The 23,972-nt window shown below is 39.4% G+C and overlaps 1 protein-coding gene across 3 annotated transcripts in view; it reads left to right on the forward strand.

Annotated features, from left to right (window-relative positions):
• Positions 1-6,380: 6,380 nt before the first annotated feature.
• The window catches only part of LOC111501873 (uncharacterized), a 314,266-nt gene continuing 296,674 nt past the window's right edge, over positions 6,381-23,972 (forward strand). For 2 of the 3 annotated variants that reach the window (XM_023155790.2, XM_074175575.1), the window contains exon 1: positions 6,383-6,699. The gene's annotated coding sequence lies outside the window, so the exon portion shown is untranslated. Of the gene's footprint in view, positions 6,700-23,972 lie in introns of all 3 variants that reach the window. The other variant, XM_023155791.2, reaches the window with a different exon arrangement.

Genomic DNA, 23,972 nt, shown 5'->3' on the forward strand with positions numbered 1-23,972 from the left:
CGCGGCAGGCCCTGCACCTTGTGTCAGGAACCTCTATACCCATCACGCGACTGCGGTATACTAAGGTGTTGAAGACACCATCCTGGCAAGCCATGATGAACTCCTCAGTTTCCGACTTCAGCCCACTCGACCTGACAAAAGCGAACGTCAGGCGCTTTGATAAGCCAAGGTCTTCAATGTTATTGAAGAAGACCCCATGCATTGGCTTATCCCTGTGTCTCCGCAGAAGTAAGGTGATCTCTGCGGCTTTTATCTGAGCTTTTTGCTGAACGGGTTCCAACTCGGTGACAGAGTTGTAGTCACCTCGTTCAGAGTCGAAAACTATACCGAGTTCATCAGCTGCTCGAGCAGCTGCCCTAAGGAGAAATACTCCAATTCCTGCTCTCTCATGGTCACGGACCATGCAGAGAAGGGGATCCGAACTCCTGACGACTTTACAGGCTGTATCCAGTACCATTCTGTCATGTAGACACTCCAAACTCAAAAGTCCACGACCTCCCTGTTGTCGGGGGAAGTGCAACCGTGGAACGGACGATTTGGGATGCAAACTCCTATAGAGATGCATCATTTTTCGGGTCCTTACGTCGAGTTGATACAGCTCCTCTCGAGTCCACTTCACTACTCCAAACGAGTAGAGTAAGATTGGAACGGCAAGCATATTTGTTGCAGCTACTTTGTTCTTCTCCGACAGTTCCGATGACCAGATCTGTCGAAGTTTGTGCTGATACTTGCCGCGGAGAGAGTTTTTCACTGCAGTCACCTCTTGTGAGTGGCGTTGTTCCACCCCGAGGTGAGTATACGTCTCTCCGGCATCCAGATGGTGTAGGATGCTTCCATCTACGAGCTGCACATCCTCTTCGTAGTCCCCGCATCGTCCTCTTTTGAGATGAACCATTGCACATTTGTCTATCCCGAATTTCATACCGATAGCATGCGTGTACTCTTCCACCACCCTCAAGGACTGATGGAGATCCTTCTCTCCAGAGGCATAAAGTTTAAGATCATCCATATAAAACAGATGGGTGACCTTGTGCCTCCGGTTTCCGGGGGTGCCACAGTTATACCCTCGAGTCTTTCTGAGCGCAATATTATTATTATTATTATTATTATGTATTATAAAGCACTCACTCGACACCCGACGGTAGCGGTAACAATAAAGATGAATTGATAGAAAATTATTTGATAACTTTCATCAACGTAATCCAATATAATTTGATGATAAACTTGAAAATAAAACTTTTCACTATGTGATTGCTTAGTGAATCTGTTTCTCAATTCAGAAAACTCCGAAGTCCGAAATGGACTCCATAGATATCCAGTAGACGTCATTTCATGAACAAGAGACGTCCAATGTATATCTCATGCATATAGATATTCCATAGATATTCAATTTAGAAATAAATTCTACAATAAAGAGACATATGTTGGACTTGAGAAGTTACATCGAACTTCGGCTGGATAAGAACATAAACTAAAAATTGAATGGACTCTACTTGGATTTTTTCGGGCCTACTGTTCCAATCATCCATGGATGTGAATTGGATTTTAACTGTACTTGGGATCAAAACGATTTGCAGTAATGCCAGCTGAACTTGAAATATAAACTTATTCCATCTTTTGGTGCTGCTAACTTGGTAGGCAAAGAGGAGCGTCTGAAATAGTACGAACATTCGTGTTCAATGAAATATCTACGTGTATAGTCATTTTCAGAAGTATATTTTCATCTCAAGTTGAATAGACATCTGACAGACTTAGGAATAAATATGACCTAGATTAAAATAACGAATATTAGCACTTCCAAATTTATCGAATACAGATTTCCGATCCTGAGTCGATGAACCAACTTTTGGAGTCACTTTTGAGTTCATTAAGATCATAGTATAAGAAATATATCTGTTCAGAATATTTCGAAACATCTTATGGACGTCCATTTCAGGATTGGTTCATAATAATGGTCACATGGACATCCATTGGTTAGCAGTAGAACCTTGACGAAATAATTTCCTGTGTCAGATATAACTAAATATCTATCCTGGTGTAAGCCAGAGTACTATTTATTACCTGGTGAATATTCGTCACATCATACTGGATAGGAACGTTGGGAGAGAAGAATATTTCGAATTTTATTTCTAAACATAGGGTTTTTCATTATCGCCATTGCTTTGGGCAACCCTAGTAGACGATCTTCTCTGAAGGAGTCATATATATTCCCTGGGATATGCTGACGATCTGGTGATAGTCACAAGAGGAAATTTGCAGGCGTCATCCCCGTGGGCATGCAAAGGGCTTTGAATATCGTCGGCAGATGGTGCGAGCATGAGAACCTCTCAGTGAATGCCCAAAAAATCAATGTCGTCGTGTTCACAAGGAAAAATTGATGAGAGGACTTGAACCACCAATACTCAATGAAGTGGAGATCCCTTCCGCTATGGAAGTCAAATACTTAGGTGTAACTTTCGATCACAGGCTCACGCGGAACCTCCACATCCAAATATCAGCACATTAGGCCAGGATGGCCCTCGGAATCTGCAGATAAATGTGTGAGAAAAACTGGGTACTGGACTCAAAAATGACACTTTGGTTATGTACAAGAGTTGGGTGTGAAGGTCTAAAATGAGTGGGTCTATTCGACCCTCCACTACAAGAGTAGTGACTTGGTGGACAAGAACAAGGCGATCGGGTACGGTTAGAGTATTAGGCGGCATATAAAAGCTGGCGTGCCTAAGTGTCGCGGGAGCCATGAGAACGACCCCAACTGCAGCACTTGAGGTCCTACTCGGATTTTCACCATTGCATTCTACATACAAAGAAAAGCTCGACTTGTGACACACAGGCTAATACAGGAGCAAACCCCAATCAGCCAGTCACACGGTGCAGAATACTCGAAACTGTACAAAGAACTGAAGGCAGATACAATACTGGGAATGCCCGTGGACAACACAGTTCCGCAGTACAAATTTCAAAAAGATTTCAAAATCATACCAATTAGAGAGGAGTGGCAAAACGGCCCACTGGTAAAAGCGGAAGAAACTCGGTATAAAGATGGCTGAAAGTCCCAAGAAGGAGTGGGAGCCGGTATATACGGAGGCAGAGCAAAGACGAGAATCGCATTCAGCCTCGGACATAATGCAACTGTGTTCCATATAGAAGTAGCGGCCATCAAACACTGTATAGGGGAAATAAACAGGCAGAAGGTCACAAATGAAATCATTGCCATTTTCTTCAACAGCAAGGCGGCAGTTAGGGCGCTCAGCTTATTTCAAATCTTCTCGAAACTGGTGGAAAGCTGACTGAGCGCGCTCAAGGAGCTAAGTACTCAAAATAGGGTTACTTTAGCTTGAGTACCCGGACATGAGGGTCACAAGGGCAATGAGGAGGCCGATGTTCTAGCCCATGTTATGATCGGCCCAGAACCCTTCTGCTGGGTAACGGAAGCATGTATAAAGGCATCCATAAATGCCTAGATGCAAGCCGAATCGACAGATTGGTGAATTGAACTCCCAGGAATGAGGCAGTTGAAACAGTTCATGAACAAAATATTGCCCAGATTCACGGACGACCCACTAAACCAAAACCGTAAGGTTATAAGGGTAGTGGTGAGTTAACTAATGAGGCATAGCCGAGTCAGGAAACATATGAACAACATGGATTCGACAGAAGGAACCCAATGCAGGTTCCATTAAGGGAGTCATAGTTACGACCGCACCGGGGGCCGGTTAGGCCCCCCAGACGCACCCTGGCGTTGGATGCGATCGGGTGTGGAGGGGTGGATTTTCGGGAAATCCTTGCGGGTACCGCCCCTCACCCCACACCAACAGGATTTTGCAGGGCTTCCTCCCGCTCACCGAACCCGGAATTGCTTCCTTACATCTACTTAGTGTGGCTAACCCAGAGACAGGACCATCGGCAGCTTTCGACCGAACGTTCGTACAAGTTAACTAAGCTCCTCTTTCGCCAGAGAGTGCTCGCGTCGCACACCTGCCCCCGCCAACCATGCCAAATCAATTGGGAATATGGTCCCGGAAGTGGCCGGTCGGGGTCCTAAGCTCGGATACTAGTAGCTCCGTCCAACCGGGTTCCGACACCTCAAGCGTCTGCCTTGGTGCCCTCCAAGGCTAGACTCGGATACTAGAGCCCGGAAGGACCGCAAGCCCCGACACCTCGAACGCTTGGATCCGTACAGAAGCAGGCGAGGATCACGGAACAGCATTAGCCGTCCAGTGCCTCATAATGGGGCTGCAATGCACCCATGAATGGATTACCGCAACCCTGTATCCCTTTACCCGCTAGCGGAGCCGCTGCCCCTAAGAGGCCAACGCCAGTTGGAGATGAGGCTCACTAGCCTCCAGCTTCGAGCGGGCACTCACTTCCCCCTAGAACTCATGTTAGGAAAGTTCCTTTTCCAACGTTTGATGAGTAACCGTCGAGGACTCTCACGAGCATCCACCACACATCATATGTCGAAGATGTCGCGCCCATTACCCGTATAGGCGCGGGATAGGGATTACCCGTATAGGCGCGGGATAGGGATTACCCGTATAGGCGCGGGATAGGGCGGTTCATCAACAACTTTTGGGTGTACGCCGTGTGGTCTGCACCGCATACCCTTACGTTACCCCAAGGGGCACTCATGTTAGGAAAGCTACTTTTCCAGCGTTGGATGAGTAACCGCCGAGGGCTCTTGCGAGACACCTCTCCCACACATCTAGCTTGAAATCGGCCAACGCCTGTTGCCCGCAGATGCGGGATAGGGTGGTTGACCGATAACTTTACTGGGTGAGTGCCGTGTGGTCTGCACCGGGGGACTGTCAAACACCCATAAGAGAGAGACAGTGATCCCCCGCCACTCACCCCGTCAAGAAGAGGTAGAAACCGCACTGCATGTGTTCTGTGACTGCGAAACGATAGCAAGGCTGAGATATAAAGGGGACAGTGTCAAGGCTATGGTGTCTCCTCAAAGAGATCAAGCTAGACAATGAGCTCCAACAATCAAAAAGCATCACAATAGATCTGAAAAGGTCGAAGTGAATCAGGCCATGGGCTAGCTCGCCGACAATTTGATCTAATCTAATTGAGCGCTTCCTATTTTTAAATTCGAATAAAACTAAGTGTTTGTGAAATATCATCGAAGTTGTTTATTCGTTCGAAAGAGCCAACAAAAAAAAAAGACTAACGAGGTCAAATCGCATGATCTCGGTGACCAATTCACATCACCTACACGTGAGATGACCATGCCCTCAACTCGCTCATGCAGAATATCCAATGTATCATAAGCTGTGTGAAACCACATCCAACTGAGCCCAAACTAAGTTGGTTATCATCGACCCATAGTGCTCGCCGTGATGGCCTGGGCAACGTCGTTCTCAAAAGAATATGGACCGATAACGCCGCCAGCCCAAAATCCACACTAAACAGTGATTTTTCGGAATGTGTTGGACGCTTTTGGAACTCATGTGGATTGGTATCGTCCCAAATTCGACAATTTTGTTTGTTCACGTACCTATTCAGCGCTGTAGATGATTTTTCGATGAAAATTAGAGCTCATCATTTGCCAACTATAGCTCCAGAGCACATTCAATGAGCACACTTCGTTGTCTATGGTGGCATACCTTCAGTTCTTACGTCAGCTGAATTTCGTACGGGTGCAGGCCCAAGTCATGACACAAAATTCACTTAGTTGTGGTCTGCGAAAGGCAGAGTTCTTATAAGGGACGCGAAATCGACTGCCTCGGATTTTCCTGCATACTCTCACAGACAGCGACGATGTTTTTGGCAGATATTGCGGGTCGTCTACGTGAGGGTGTTGACTGATGATTTACTGAACCAGTGTACTCAAATTCACCCACCACATTGCGAATAGTCCTCGGGGTAGGACGATTCTGGCGACCATAAAATGGGCGAAGTGAGCGGTACGTTGCTCGAACAGAACACATATTTTGATGAAACAATTTTATTGTTTGCACGTGTCGTTGAATGCTATATCTGTCCATGGTGATTTGGCAAAACATACTGAAAAAATGACAGTTAATTTGACAGATATAGCTTCAACAAGATAGCCATTATCAATTGTAAGAGTTCGGAAGTTTCAGTTGAGAGACCCTATATTCATTTATTCAATTCGATGTTCTCAACTTCTTATGAATAGAATTGATGGGAGAGTGTAAAACTTTCCACGAGAAAGGCAATAACTGTATCTGTTGATAAATGTCAGTAAATATTCATTTTCACTATCAAAACTCGCTCTCTCCAGATTCCGATGTCTACTACTAGAACTCCTTGTATAGAAAGAAAAAAGTTCACAAAAGACTCGAATGATATTTCTACCGAAGATGCTAATAATACAACACGCCGTACGCCCAAAAATACAACAAAAACCACCATTCTACGTCAACAATCATCAATTTGCAGCTGTGTAGCGTCGGGATGCATTAACGGAGTCGACGCTATTAAGCGTCGTACCTGTAAGACTCAACAGTATCGTTGCGACATCCGTAGGAAGTGCACCACGGGACTGCTAACCCCCCAAGTTAACTTTTGGTGATTGTTATCATACGCCTGTTTGGTTGTGCGGAGTAAATTGGGACAGAGAAAAATTTGTTTTGACTAAATACGTTACAGTTTATTCAGAATACAGCAGAAAAATACTAGTTATGTTGTGGTTGAGTGCTAATGTAGAACATCAAGTTGACATATAACTAGGTGAGTTTTCTCATTCCATTCAACTAATATTCTTCTATTCGTTTTTCTGATTGATTATCGTCAAATTCATAAGAAATGCATCACGTATAACGACCCCACAACATTCTAGAACAACCCAAACTCGTGAAGGGAACTTTATAACTTTTTATTTCGAGAAATGACCATTGGAATTCACAGAAATACTTGTTATTTTCGTATTGATTCGATTCAATCGATAAAGAAATTGTAAATAAACTTGAACAAAGTTGGGATACGTATTTCCGAATATGTCAAAGAAATTTCAAGTACATTTCCAGGAATTATAAGAGTTGATTCTGTGGTTCGGTTAAGAATCTCATTTGAAAACGAAATGTAGTGATGAATAGGTTGACATAATTATCGATTTCATCTATGCATGTTTCCTTAGTAGAAGGCACTTTCAATTCATTTTTTATTCAAATTTCTAAGTTGTGTAAACTCATTTTTCCAGGCGTATTCATTGAAAATATATTGATTTTCATGTCAGTAATGAAAAACATGTTTGCCGCTCGCTACAAAGATTGAGAAAATAGTTTCAGTAAAAAAAAGTTGATCTGGACATAACATTTCTGGATTAAAAATTACTTCCATCATGTCCTTAGGAGTATTTGACATCTAAATGATACCTTTCGATGTCTGTTTATAAATAAGTCGCTTCTGGAATGCATTTGAATAAGTTACGGATATGAAGTAATATTATGAAAGAACATACATGACAACTATCAAGTTATCATGATTTCAGATTGAACATTCAGTTCGTAGGAAAGTACCTATATATTAGTACAATACAACGACACAAAAATATAAACTGACAGTTGCGAGTATGAATAGAAAGCATAAAAATACCTGCGAATACAAGTGACTTTTCAATTATAATAGCAGCATAATATGTACATGTATTTCATCAGTTCGGACTTCCATTGTCTAATATAATATGAATTGATTTGAAATCCCTGAAAAAAATTAAAGAAGATTAACCGAAAATAACAATTCTATTAAACAAAAAACTGAAATTACAAAGAGATAACATACAAGCAACAGCCAAACAAATAAAAATTGACCCGGACCCGGAACCAGCGACTTATTCCGAAGATATGAAAAGACTATTGTCAAGCTTACTAAAGAGGAAACTCACCTCAGCCTAATCGAAAATAACAATTTCATTAAACAAAAAACTGAAATGACAAAGGAATAACATAGAAGCTACAACCAAAAAAATAAAAAATTGAAATGTTAATCAAAGCTGAAAATTAAAAATATTATCAACAAAAAATGAAAAATTAAAAGATTCGAAAACAAGTTACGTCACGATGTTTCGATTGTTAGTATCCACCATCGTCTTCGGGTTATAACTGGACTTATTTCGCCGAGATCTGACTATTTATAGGTCATTCGAGTGCTTTCACCTATCCTCTCTTCCCCCTCACCGCTTCATTGGTTTTAGCGGGAGATGACCGTTTGGCGGGAGTTGGCCGTTTTCCGCTTGATTAGGGGTTTCCATATGTTACGTAACTCTACGCTGGATTGACTGAATGCGTTGTTGGACAACATATACGCGGCTTCTTTGAATTTTCTCCTAAACCAGTGTTCCTCTTTGTGGATGATTTCAGATTGAGCACCCTTGATATTATGTTGATGAGTCCAAACATGCGCTGCTATTCCGGATTTGCTGGTTTCTCTTCGCTGTGTGTGTTTCTTGTGCTCAGCAATGCGAACTTTCAACGGCCTCTTAGTTTCACCGATGTATGATTCTCCGCATTCGCAGGTTATCCGGTAAATGCAATTCTTGGAATTGCAGTCTGCGTTTGGTGGCCTAGTTTTCGTGAGGCTGCTACGGATAGTGTTCTCAGATCTGAAGCAGGTCCTGATGTTATACTTGGACCCAATCCTTTTCATCCTTTCCGATAATCCTCTGATGTAGGAAGTACAAGTACTGGTTGTGGCGGCTTCTCTTCCTTGTGGAGCTCTTGCTGTCTTCTAGCTAAAGCCTGTTCTACCATCACTCTGGAGTAACCATTCCGTTGAAAGTCATTTTTGATGATGCCTAGTTCCTTTTCGAGACCTTTCTTTGTATTACAGAGCCCGAAAGCACGGTCTAGTAGAGTCTAGTAGAGTCTTAGTCGATTGATGGTAGTTAGATTTCTGATTCAGATACTAGTTTTCGTGAGGCTGCTACGGATAGTGTTCTCAGATCTGAAGCAGGTCCTGATGTTATACTTGGACCCAATCCTTCTCATCCTTTCCGATAATCCTCTGATGTAGGAAAGTAAAAGTACTGGTTGAGGCGGCTTCTCTTCCTTGTGGAGCTCTTGCTGTCTTCTAGCTAAAGCCTGTTCTATCATCGCTCTGGAGTAATCATTCCGTTGAAAGTCATTTTTGATGACGCCTAGTTTCTTTTCGAGACCTTCCTTTGTATTACAGAGCCCGAAAGCACAGTCTAGTAGAGTCTTGATGATTTCTCTCTTGGTAGATTGATGGTGGTTAGATTTCTGATTCAGATACTGTCCTGTGTGAGTGTGTTTTCGATATACAGATGTTTCCCATCTAGTGTCGGTTCTCTTCACCAATACGTCTAAGAAAGGCAATTTGTTGTGGACTGCCTTCTCCATTGTAAAAGTGATAGAAGGACTTATGTTGTTGATGTGCTTCAGGAAAGCACTGCATTCCCATGCTTCCATATTATGAAGGTGTCGTCTACGTATCTCAACCAGACTCGGGGCTTCTTGTGGGCTTCTTCAATGGCCAGAGTTTCAAACCACTCCATATATATATTAGCTTTAATCGGTGAAATTGGCAGTCCCTCATCTTGCGTAAAGAATTCGTCCTTCAGTTGGAAGTAGCAGTTTCGTACACAGCATCCTAGTAATTCCATGATTACTTGTATCGGTAAGTTTGTTCTACCTTTCAGGTCCCTATCTTCGGATAGCTTTCCCATTTTCCCATTTTTTTCAGGGATTTCAAATTAATTCATATTATATTAGACAATGGAAGTCCGAACTGATGAAATACACCACGAAACATTGTCAACCACCTTCAAACAGTATGTACATGATGGACGTTACTTGAATAGAAAGGGATATATTTTTACGAGAGATATGTAAAGATGGAGAAGTGGAGGAAGATATGATTATTGAAAAAGAAAGGTTCTGGCTTTCCACTTCTCAATCTTTATAAAAAATAATATGTGAATCTTTCGAAGAATGGAAAAATGTCTCATCCCGAAACTTCGAAATCCGCCCATAGTTACATCTAACTGAGATTTTATATCGTTACTCTTTATTATTTCGAGTGACACATACTCATAGTTGATATTGAATAATGAATTGGAACACATGGTTCTGTCCTGCAAGATCACCTGACTTAACCCCTTTAGACCTCTTTGAGGTTATGAGGAAAGTTGCTGTGTAACAATAAAATAACTTTTGGCTTTTTTACTGAATACATTGTAGAAGATCATATTAATAACAAAAATGAATTGACAATAGCTAAATGAATAAAGAATCAACGAGGGGTGTTCCATGAGTCTCAACTCCGTTCAAGACGCTCGCAGTAATTTCTCGCCTGCAACTTGCCAATATTCCCTATGACTGAATTGCATATACACTTACTTATTTCTGTTTATGAGTTTGTGGCATTTTCAACTCATTTCTATTATGAATACGATCTCCACCAACGTATTCAGCAACTAAATAACAATAACAGTTCATCGGTACGTCAAAAGTTGTTTTATTGTTCCATAGCAACTTTCCCGATAACCCGCGAGGACCTCGAGGGGGTATCAAGCAGTTAGGTAGGTAGGTAGGAAGGTCTAAAGTGAGTGAGTCTATTCGACCCTCCACCGCAACCCATAAGAGTTTATTATGGCTCACTCCTATTCACACTCGGCCAAATAAACCCAGCTTCTCAACGAAGCCGATTAGTTTGTATGGTGAGTGGTCTTTCAGGTCAGATGGTGACAGTACGGATCTGCCGAACTCAAAGAACCTGATTCGGTCCCCAGCGGGGCAGGCACAAAGTATATGCTCTGCAGTTTCATAATTTTCCAGACAGAGGCGTCACACACTGTCTTCCGACAGTCCAAGTCTCTGCATGTGATGATTCAAATGACAGTGACCTGTAAGAAGGCCTGTTAGACATCGTAGTTCATCCCTAGGCAGGTAGATTACTCTGTCCTGGGTCTGCGACTGAAAACACCTGCACCCTCAGACAGCAACTGTGAACAACATCCAACGCGCTTTGGAGGATATTACAAGCTACCCTTCCCGACGTGGACCTTGCCAGGATGACAAGGTCATCTGCATAAGTTTGCAGATCAACTTTTCTTCTTCCGAGGGCATCAAGCAGACTATCCACCAGGAGTGACCAAAGAAGGGTAGATAGTACCCCACCTTGAGGCCAGCCCCTGGTGACCCTGACCCTTGAACGCCTTGAAGAGTCGAAGTGGCAGTTCTGTTTACTAGCATGGCATAGGTCCAGCCAGTTATGGTCGATTCTACACCCTTTCTAGCCAGAGACAAACCTATAGATTTAGGTAGTGCATTGTCAAATGCTTTTTCAATATCAAGAAATACAGCAGCCGCAATTGAGCAGTTAAGTCGGGTGATGTTCTAGACCATCTGACAGAACCATATGTTCCAAACCATAATTCAAATGTCAACTATGGAGTGTAATCGGATTCAAAAATTGATGTAGCTTGCATAAATATAATAGTATACAGGGTCCATTGGAAACACTTTCACAACACCAGAACAAAAATACAGTCTCTCGACGCGTGTTTCGCTTATCAGGTTAGCGTCCTCATGATGATCTCCTGAGGACGCTAACTTGGTTAGCGAAACGCGCCTCAAGGGACCGTGTTTTTGTTCTGGTGATGGGAATGTGTTTTAAATAGATTAATTTCACGTCAGAGATTTCAGTACAAACTATCAAGTAAACAGGCTGTGTCATTCAAAAATAAAATTTTGATGTCAAGTCCAGAAAAACCGGAAGTTGTGAAAAATCCCCCGTCACGTCAAATACTGTCCCGAAGGAGATAAATGTCTACAAACCGGATATAATAATGTCAGGTCAGTTAATTCCGCTGCTTCGTGAGAGGTTGAAATGGACACCAATATGTCTTGGCACAATCATGTCGCTGGAATTGCAAAGGCTGCTTCTCAAAAGCTTGTAAAACAGTTCCGAACCAAAAAACTGTACACACCTCAGCAACTTTTGATACTTCATAAACCTCAGATCAAACCTTCTTTGGAGTATTGTTCTCATGTATGGAGCTCTGCTCCCAAACATACCTTGAAGTTGCTGGATTCCATCCAGCAGAAAGCCATCGATCTGATTGGAGACTCGAACATCACTTGCAATCTTGATAGCCTGGAACATCGAAGAAAGGTTAGAGCTTTGTCTCTCTCCTATAGATACTTTCACGGGAAGTGTGCAGTGACTTGGCACATTTGATTCCACCAAGAGCGGTACATTTCAGCGACGGACTGTGGCTCTTCATTGTTTTGAGATTCAACTCAGTACACCTCGAACTTCACTGTTAAAGAACTCCTTCATCTGGAGAACTGCGTTTATGTGAAATGAACTTCCTGAGAACGTTGTTCCAAATGAATTTAATAACTGGCGGTTCAAACCCAATGTGAATCGCTGCTTCCGCTCAGGCTCCGCTCTGACAACGCCTTAAGAATTTTTCTGTAGTGCTTGTGTTCTGTCCTTGAAGGAAACAAATTTTTTGAAGAAAAACTGAACGGTAAAAACATGTGTTTTGAATGATTTGATGTTTGTTAGGAAATAGTTGTTTTGGATGGATTTTTGTGGTCATTTCTTTTTTATTTTTCTTCCGAAAGTTCCTTCGATCCTTTTTCAATCGTTTTTAATAACACTTAAGAGATTGTGATGTGCTTCATTCCATGTTTATATCAATACTTAATGAAAAATAAATGACAATTATGTCCAGCTAACTAATGTGTGATGAAAATATTCCGGTTTCTATTATAGTTTAGCATGTTATAAGTCAACGAAACATGCCTAAAGTTTCCATTACACCTCAATTTACATAAATGAAACCCTTATACGATCCTAATAAATACTTTCACGCCCATTCAAGTTGAAAAAAGTACGGAAGGAAAACATTATGATTTCTATTACACGCGATAGTTCACCTTTCCATCGTATTTCCAGAAAAACTTCTCGAATTATACGCGAATAGAGGTTTAGGCGTAAGAAAAACGCCATAAACGCATTATTGAGCTGTCGCTTGTTACCACAGCGGCGATCTGATTTATTGCCTTTTCTATCGAGGTTTTTCTGTTTATTCGGCAGATTTTTACGACTCATGGAAGTTTTTCATCTTTCGCGCTATGCACACTTGTCAAATTCTTTGCATGATGGATCACGTTTATCTCGAGGGTTGGGATTATTCTCTCAGATAGACTGATGTGGATATATTTGGATAGGGCTTTTGTATGGATAAATAATTTTCGATAAAAACTACCCAGACTCAATTGAAATACACCTACATGTTAAGTTCGAGGATATTTCCATACATTAGTGATATATTTATTAATATAAATTCATTTATAAATTGCAATCTCATGTGTTTTTGTAGCTCCATATCTCAATGAATATTCATTCTACTGTAACGTGGTATTTACTGATCGATAAAAAATGTTGTGCTATATATATTGATGCTGACCCATCACTGACCCATCACAAACGGTGCGTGGAATGGCGAAAGAAATGGGCGGTTTTTCATTGGGTGCGGTTTTTCATTGGGTGCCCTACGATTTGAAAAACCAACGTCACGTTACGAGGACCGTTCTTCTTCGCATTTGCGAAACCATCCTTTTTTGGATTGCATCGTTACCTGTGCTAAAAAGTGGATCATCTACGAGAATAAGAGACGTTCAGGACAGTAGTCGGACACCGATGAACCACCCAGCTACTTCTCGAAGGTGAAAACCCACCAAAAAAGATCATTGTTACTGTATGATGATCAGCGGGTATTGTGATTTACTATTACTTCCTGCAACTGTGCCAAATTGTCACACATCGTAAGGAAATCGACGAAATGTACCAGAAATTGTATCAGCAACAGCCGTCACTAGTCAACAGAAGAGTATGGTCCTGCTTCACGTCAACGCCCATTCCATAATAATCCCGAGACCTCTCGCCTATCGACTACCATCTTTTCAACCATTCACCGGTAGAACTTCCGCCAATCAGGACCAGGCAAAAACGGTCTTCATCGACTCTATCAAATCCCGAACACACACACTTAATTAATCGACTTGTTACGACTTGTTACGTTGGAAAACGACCACTAATTGAAATAGCCCTCATTTGAAAAATATAAAATTTTATCAGACATACAGTTTTGTTCAGAAGAAAACAGGTCAATAGAAGATGCAGTTCTGGCTCTAACCAAGGAACTAAATAATGATTTGAAGGAGAACAAGTCCTGTCTATGTATTTTCATAGACCTATCAAAAGCTTTCGAAACTGTGAGTCACATCCTACTTCTGCAAACATTAGAAGACATTGGTAATAGGAATAAAAACCTGAAATCATTTGAAAGCTTGATGACAAATAGACGGCAGACCGTAAAGGTAGACGATGTCCTCATTCAGGAACAAACTATTGAATATGGTGTGCCTCAGTGTAGTGTTCTGGGACGGTTTGTTTTCGTTAAAACTGGGACATAGTAAGAGATGAAGCTCAGGCTGATTTTTCACTAGTAAAAAACTGGCTCGAACATAAATTACTAACGATTAATTTGAAAAAACCAATAACCTACCTATCAGATGCAATGATGTAAGCAGACCGCATTTTGACAATCTCGAAATCGTTACTTCACAAAACCAAAGTTTCTCAATATTACCAGTGAAAGAAATCAAATTCTTAGGTGTAACCATTGATAGTAATTCGAAATGAAAAAAATCACAATCTGTATGTCATCAAAAACTACAGAGCATCCTTTATAAATTCAGATACCTTAAGAAAATTTTGTCATTCAAGCATATGGAAACACTATGCTTTGCTTTAGTAGAGAGTCACTTACGTTACGGCATACTAGGTTGGGGTGGGGCCCTTCGAACAAACATCAAACCACTAAAGATTATCCAAAACAGATTTCTGAAGTTGATTTCAGGAAAACCCCACCGATATTCTACAGATCTTTTATATAAGGAATGCTGGATACTGGACCTGAGGCAACTATATTGTTTGAATGTTATATTGAAATATAAAAAATAAAAAAAGACCCCAGTTCACCTACGCCTAATTATGTTACCCGACAAAGACACCATTATGTTGTTCCACAGATGAGCAAAGCCGTTTGGCAGAGATCATTTCCTTATATAGTACCTCAGCAAGGCTTTCGACTGTGTTCCTCATCCAACACTTCTTCAGAAACTTGAATATTACGGAATACGCGGAACAGTCTACGAATTCTTTTTCCCTATCTCACCAATAGATTTCAGACAGTGCAATACCAGGATTCTCACTCAGAGTTCCGAATCATGAAACTTGGGGTACAAGGGTCTGTATTAGGTCCTCTCCTAATAATTTCATATATTGAAGACCTCCCGCAAAACTTGTCACCGTCATCATCCATGCTGTTTGCAGATGATGTAACCATATACGAATCACATGTTGATTAGCAAATATTGTCAAATTCAATGGAATTGGCGGGGCATAGAGCGGAAGAATGGTTTCTAACAAACGAATTGAAACGAAACCCTTATGATTTCAACTGACTGTCGTGAGAACTCAGCAAATAAAGTTGAACTTCTGGGTGTTACCTTGGATCACTCTTTGAAATGGAACTGTCATGTTGACCAAATGTGCTCTGAACTTTTTAATCAACTATATCTCCGAAGACAACTGAAAAAAGTATACAGTTTCGAAACACTTACTTTGCTCTATTCCATTCACGCATTAATCATGGTATACTACTATGGAGAAACTCTAGTCTCACATTTTATGATATGTTTTGTAAACCTTAAATTCACGTCCATTTCGATACCTAAATTTTTTGCCACGTTCGTGGGGCATAATACTGTATCACCAATAACAATATTGATATGTCTTTCCACCAAGCTACGATTAGTACCAAAAACAAGCAGATTAGTTTTGTTTGAATCAATTTTGAGGTTATGAGCTTCAGATGCTGAAATAAGACGAGTTAGATCTTCATTCAAATTTTTATTAGCAGTAGCAACGTCATTAGGGTTGAATGATAGATATAGTTGAGTGTCATCCGCATACATATGTGAATTACAATGTGCTAAAACTAGATCACAAGTGTATATGCAAAATAATAAGGGTCCAAGTATAGATCTCTGAGGCACTCCAAATTTAATAAATTTACTGCTTGATTTTTCCTTTGAAGTTTCTACAAACTGTGAACGATCTTCAACATAGCTTTTAATTAAATTTATAGCAGGTTCAGAGATCCCGATGGAGTTCAAAATTGCAAATGAAATTGGATAACAAATAGTATCAAAAGTATCAAATGTAAATAACCAAGAAAAGTACTTAATAAAAATAACTGCGTGAAGGCAGGCGAGATACAAGTGGAACCACCTATTGGTGTGACACCCAAGTGAACTTGCCAAGTTTTTATGTCAGTGTTGGTGGTTTGACCAATCAACCGACAACTGCGATAGCAGAAATTTGTGTAACTTCAGATTATGTATTCTGTACGACTTGCTACAAATGTGGTTATAATGTGATCAAATAAAAATATCTATCTATCTATCTATCTATCATCTACATCCATCCATAACTGTGCATGAAAGCTATCCGGGTCCATACCTAAACCTTTCTCAAAAACAATCCGCTTCAGCTGAATTCATAAAGGGGCATATTGTCTATACAAAATTCATATCTTCAGAGTGAACCGACAATATCGATTGTTCTTGTGTAATCCATCTTGAGGTTGTAATCACGTTATCCACCTCGTGCTTTTCAATGAAGAATGGGCCTCCAAAATGAAAGAAATCATCCTGAATGGGATATTTATACAGGAGTTATTTATAACCCAGTTTTGTGAACATGACACATGTGTATATTTGTATCCGGAATGAATTTGGTATGGTGATTCGGGTGAAGTAATTCTAAATTTGGAGGAAATTATCGATGATAGAATCGGGAGTAATGAAAGGATTTGAGAAAGTCAGTCACGTGACGTTTCTGTTGCGGTTTTTATCATCTTATGGAGGATTCTCCTATAAATCAAGATTTCAAAAATTCGTAATGTTTCACAGCCTATTAGTACTATCACTTTTCACTTCTTTCATGAACAAAATCCATGTATCAGAACAATGGAATGCTGAGCCTTTCAATAAAATGCTCCATTTCTTGTGTTAAATAGCATATTTACTTATTCTGTTCAAGAAACTCAGGAATCTTGCAGTATATGGCTTGACAGTAACTGAGCAAGCGAGTCAGTTATTAAGTTTGGTCACTCGAAACCAAATATGCTACATAAAACAAGTCGCAAAACATTACATTACAAACTCTTCCATTGATATTCTTTTTTCCTCTTTATTGACATTACTCTCTTTGTTCTTCATCACTTTTGATAATCTATCGCAAAAAATAGAACCAGCGTGAAGAGGTAGATGATTTCTATATATAATAATGTCTGGACAGACAATTCCGCTTTCTGCTTCGATAAGTTTGTTGGGGGATAAAATGGACGCACGTAATCAAAAAGAGCGCAAGATGAACTCGCACCAGTATTTTGCAGACTTTTCAAACTGTCTTACCAGAAAGGGGTTTCTCTTTCTTGTTGGAAGATTGCTCGCGTTCAGCCTATTCCCAAAAAGGGCAACAAAAATCTTCCTAATAACTATAGACCAGTTGCTTTGCTATCAGTGATATCAAGAATCATGGAGAAAGTCATCAACCACCATATCCTCAAATATTTGAAAGGCTCCAACATCTTGAGCGATCATCAATATGGCTTTCGGAAACGGAGGTCAACAGGTCTATCGCATGTCACCCATATTTGTAATAACGCAATAGTGAAACATGAAGAATCAAGAGCTGTTGCGCTTGATATTTCTAAGGCCACTGACCGTGTGTAGCATGAGGATTTGCTGGCCGAACTTCGATGCCATGGCTTGTCGAATCAGTATATGGCTCTCCAGCTTCTTGAAAGAACATTCTTTTTTCATTGTATATCAACGAATCAAAAATCCAATATATTGGTTCTTCGATTGACGACTTGTTTATTTTGTGGAAATTCATGTTCACTGAGGATACACTACAAAAAAACACACTTTCGTCTTTTCTTTATTGTTGACCGGTTTCGGCTATTGCACCATTTTCAAAACAAAACAATATATTGCTTTCCTGACGACAGCACACGTGTCTCTTCATTCCATTTGGATTCCAGGACATCGGCTACGGAGGCACATCTTCACCGGCAGCAGCAGGTTGCATATCTTGATGAGGATCTAGAAGTTATTTTGAATTGGAGTGAAAGTCACCAAGTAAAATTCAATGCTACAAAAACTCTGGCATTGGTTTTCTCCAAGAATATAAATGTCTCCGAAGTTTGTTGGAGGTTGAAATAGACACCAATATGTTTTGTCACAATCATGTCACTGGAATTGGAAAGGCTGCTTCTCAGAAGCTTGCAACACTGTTCCGAACTGGAAAACTATACATGCCTCAACAAATTTTGATGCTTTATAAAGCTCAGATCACACCTTCTTTGGAATATTGTTGCTGTATTCCATCTAGAAAAGAGCCATCCGCCAGATTGGAGACGCAAACATCAAGTACAACTTTGATAGATAGATAGATAGATTCATTGAAGATTTCGAATTGAACATATGAAAACTCAAGTCAGTAAGGTATACATATATAAGTTAAATACAACAAGAGATAACAAAAGATTATCACATGTTTATAAATTTGTGGGAGTACATTTGAGTATAACTTTTCAATATTGAGAAAAAGAGAGAAAAAATAAGATAATTGTCACAGATATAAACGCATTCGTCTAAAATATATAGATATCAAAATATGATGAAAATGAAAATATACTCTCGCATATATCATGTCTATATTTGTTAGGATTATGAAAATTTTGATGGCTAAAACTAATATCTATCCTTCTTCTGTTTCTTGCAATCGTCATGAAAAATTCTTGCATTGAATACGGTTCCATGTTACACAACAAATCGAAAACTAGAATTTTGGAAGTATATCGTCTGCCTTCTTCTCTGATTGTCAGTGGTAAATGATTGTATAGTTTGATAGCCATGTAGCGTGGACCTCTTTCTGTATTTCTTAGTCTAGGAAGAACGAGGTTCGAATTGTTTACAATATAGTACTCGTGAATGTTTTTGTGAATAATGAATTTTTCTTTATTGTCATAAACGGAAATAACATAAACATAAATATATATCCCATATAAAGTGAGTAATTTATTACTTTTAAAAATTCCACGACAGGAGTCTGTTAAGTTCATGTCAAGCATATTCTTTATTATACGTTTTTGCATAATGAAATTGCGTTCCAAGTTAGTGATTCCACCTCAGAACATAACTCCGTATTTGAGGAAAGGATATACGGTTCCACAGTATGCTGTTTTTAGTGCAGCAATATTCAAGTGACTTCTCAAAATCCTAATTGCATAACATTTGCTAGCCAGTTTTTTGCAAGATGCTCAATATGTACGTCAAAGTTTAATTTGTCATCTAGATAGACCCCTAACATTTTTGTGCACGATGAAAAATTCAACTATTCAGGGCCCATGTTCACATACTCTGGAATATTGATGGAAGTATTAACTGTTCTGAAAACTATACAATTAGTTTTGGCTGTTTCCAAAAGAAGTTCATTTTGAATGAAATATGTTGAGGATGTAGAAACAACATTCAATACATCACTTTCCAAATTCATATGGCAGCCAAGAGGTATAACAAGATTGGAATCATCAGCATAACTGACAAGTTTGATGCTAGTATTTTTTTAAATTTCCGAAAAATCGTTTATATAAATGATGAACAACAAAGGACCTAGCACACTTCCTTATGGAACACCTTTATGAATATCAGCTATGTCAGAGTAAAAAACTTCTGTTTGATGTTCAATGCAAACTTTTTGTTTTTTGTTGCTAAGATATGATTCCATGAGAACATCGAAGAAAGGTTGGAGATTTGTCTTTCTTCTATAGATACTTTCACGGGAGGTGAGAGCGGTACTAATCACAAGTACGCGATGGACTGTAGGTCTTAGAGCGCCTCAAGTTTTGTTTTGCAGTGTTTGTGTTATGTGCTGAAAAAAATGAAGTGATTGGGTTTTTCTGAATGAATCCCACAACTGTTTTTGTCCCATGCATGAGAATATGTTGGATTTGCTTGAGTGATTGGAAATTAGCTTGGACACCTTATTATCACCTCATCAAGATGAATTCATGTAACTATGAGGATCAGATATACAATTGAGATCAAATATCATACCCCAAAACCGTTTTTGAATCACGAATACCCTATTTATCATTGACGGTTGACGGTTTGTCTCTTCATATTTAGACTTAATTCTGAATATATTAGAGCACAGTGAAATTCAATCAGATATTGGTCAACAGAATTGCATTTTGAAGTTGGAAAAGCTGAATGTTTTATTGAGGGATGGGCACAACGCTGAAAACGGTAAATGAAATGTTCGGAGTCTGAGTACCTACCAAGAAATTCTGTACATGTCTACCAGTTCATGTACATGAAGGAGACTATCGTATTCACTTGAACACTGTTTAAATTCAATAATATCAGTTTTTCTTCTTTGTTTGTGAAATGGAAACATTCGCAGCATTTATCGATTCTATGCAAGTCTAGCGATACGAAAATGATCAATGATAGAGGTATTGAAGCCATACATAAAAAATCGCCTGTCTATGTTCTATGACATTAATTGCAAGTAATAATGGACCAAACTCCTTCTAGTGCCTTCAAAATCACATCAATCGGATCAGAAAATTCTTCGTTCACTTCATCATTTTCTGAGATATTCTAGGTAAAGTTTAATTATGTGATTAAAACAACGATAAGAATAAAAACAACAATAAACATTAATTGGCGTTCCGAGGCGACTTCATTGATTCCAGTGGCACCTTTGCTTTTTCAGCTGCAAGAAAACTCGGAAAAACCTGCAGCACCACATCATCTGAAGATCTTGATCTACCAATGTCCTCTCTCTTATAAAACAAAATGTAGGGTGTCTCCAGAAGCTCCAATAGATTCAATGCATCGCCAGAACACTTCGTGACACGACTATCATCAAACTTAAACCAGTCCGTTTCGTCTTTGACCAAGGCGTAATAATGACCAAATTCAACGCCAGAACCACAGTGAACAATAACTGCACGAATATTATAATAGTGATCTCCTAGATTGGAATGTTCATTTATTTCGAACCTTCCAAAAAGTATCTAGCTTCCGTCAGAGGTTGAGTCATGTTTGAAGATCATCAGTGTTATTATTAGATTGACTGGTGCCTAGGTATACTTGTTTTCTTATCATTGTCAGTTAGTTTGGCGCATGTTTGGCAAAACAATCGATCATCACCTGTTATAAGTTCCATTTTCAGATGATTCAACAATAAGCTTTGCACGGACTGGTTATTAGTCATATTAGGAAAAGCTAGGTGAATTTCGAAAAATTCATATTAGTTTTCGCAACCTTTTGAACATTTACTACAAAGTAAATGAGTGAGGATTTTTCCAGCAAAATATTCACAAACACAAGACGAGATGGACTGTACGGAATCATTCAATCCAGAGCGGTCAGGAGTATTGATTTTGCTATTGTTTTGCTCACGAAGGGTATTCAACAAGAACCCCAAGAATTCGAAACAATCCTCTTGTCCTAACGAGTATCTAGTAGACTTCAAAGACTTCAGGAAATCGGATGGAGGGAAAGATGATACATTCTTACGAAACCGCAGCTGCATGAACAGGTGTTTGAGTTTGATGAATAAGTAGGAAACATTCCCGTTCTCGTTCATCATTGAATCCTCTTTCTTGAAATCCTTCGTCATAAACAACATGGGATATTTGTTTCGAATGCTTGGTTCAGGTCGAAGAAAATATCCATTATTCAGTAATTGTCATCAATATGTTTGTTTGAGCACATTATCAGGTCGAAAGATGGTGTTTCAATCAAAAAGTTATTACTAAATTCATGTTTCACAGAAATTAAGATTATTGATATGATAAGTTTGGAAAAAAGACTGAATAATCCCTTTAGTTTGCAATACATTCGCGAAACTTGTGAGAGATGAACAGAACAGGCAGTGGGAACAAAAAAAGTTCCTTAGTTCGACTCGTTTGTGAATGCAAAACATAATACCATCAATGGTTCACTGGGATTTTATGAGAAAATTCATAACTATCATCATCAAACGGATGTCACAACTTGCCTTCTCACTAATACTTCAGCATCAAAGACATCTCGAATATTGATCACTTGGCTATCATTTTCCCTGTAATAATACAGCATACAACTCTCATATCGTAAACAACCTTTATTGCTCTCACAAGCTGCAATAAAAATACACTCCGAGTGTCGAAGATACAAACAGCTATAGTAGGAAATTTCTGGATCGTGTCAATGCGAATATAAATCGCTCGTCTCGACCTTAATCTTCCGCAGGAGTCTCACACGTTCTATTTCCACGATACTTTATAAACTATGAGATAGTGCAACGGCCTCCTGTTCCACGTAGAGAGAATTATGTGAGGAACAGAGACTGAAAGTATGTTTTGTCAGAGGCTCTTATGCCGAATGCTTTCGTCAGAAGGTATGTTATTTGTTTTAGATGGCGCAATTTCAACAATGGAGAAAAACTTCAGACTTGAAAGGCTTACTCTGATGAAGGTATTGATGTGTGATACGTATTCAACATGGCTCCTTACGATTGAGTAATTATTAGTTTTATTCAATTTGTTTTTCTGGAGGTTGATAGTCATATCGCAGAATAGCACCTCCAAAACTTGTCCAGTCTAGAAAAATAGCGCCCTTTCGACCCAAAAATCCAATTCACAATGGAACGAGAAACCCAAGGGACTCTAGCCTTTTGGATATTCTTGTGAACAGACGTGAAGATGTCACATTGGGCCACAGGAAACTAACACACATAGACAGGTAACCCAACAAAAACTCTAACCAGCAGCCACAAAAAAAGGGGAAATTAAAACGTTGGTTGAGATAGCACGTGGCATCTGAAACTGAAAGTCTTTCTGAGGAACTCAACCACCTAAACCTTCAATAGCAACACTAACTAAGAAATGAAAAATAATTCGAAACCAATTCAAGATTGTGTTCAACATCGATAAAAAGTCCTGTGGCTTCATGTAACTGATTACTTTTCATAAGTCTGAAATCAGAATAAATCTATTAAAAAAAAAGAATTTTCTTATAAAAAAGCGTAGGATGCTTTAAATTATGTTTTTATTATGGCTTCAATCTAGCGAACAGCTCCTAACCAAGTATTGATAACAATGGATATTTAGCACTTCACGCTTTTTACAACAAAATTGATTTTTTGTCAATAGATTCATTCTGATTTCAGACTTATTGAAAGTCATTAGTTACATCAAGCCATGGAACTTATCACACTGGTGTATTTCCAATACCAATTGGAACAGCACAGAGAAGGAATTCCCGCCTCGACATAGGCGTCAGCATATTATTTTTCAGTGGTAATTTTTCAGTAACTTATTCTTACAATCATAGCAATTGATCACCCCATGAAAAAGTTATCTCAACTGAATTTTTCCACCATGGGTAATTATAAAAAACTTCGAAATTTAAGGTAGTTGATTTCCGAGTTGAAAACTCTGAAGCTAATACAAGCGTGTTAATAAAACTAGAGTCAAGAATCATTATCTTACTCACTGCGTATGAAACAAAGGGAAGACATCTCGTACACCGCGATCCTTTTCACATCGCCTTCGATAATGTCTACCGCAGTAGTAGACGAAACATCAGACATAAAAACGTACAGACTACGGCCAAAAACTCCGAAAATAACTTTTACACGGCGTTCTAGCGTGTAAAGGGGTATTTTAAGAAGAGATTAGTTAGTCTTTTATTACTTCATCTTTGTTGAAAAACAGTGAAAAACTCATTTCATATACTGTATTGTGTAGCAATCCTGTGAATGGTATCTGATTCAATTCCATAACGAATGTTTGGAGTACAAACTGAATAGAAAAAAGTGTTTTCGTATCATGCAAT

Source organism: Leptinotarsa decemlineata, unplaced genomic scaffold, assembly GCF_025532065.1.
Source record: "Leptinotarsa decemlineata unplaced genomic scaffold, Ldec_3_MD MMD2_tig00001064_RagTag_RagTag, whole genome shotgun sequence".
Classification (NCBI taxonomy): Eukaryota; Metazoa; Arthropoda; class Insecta; order Coleoptera; family Chrysomelidae; genus Leptinotarsa; species Leptinotarsa decemlineata.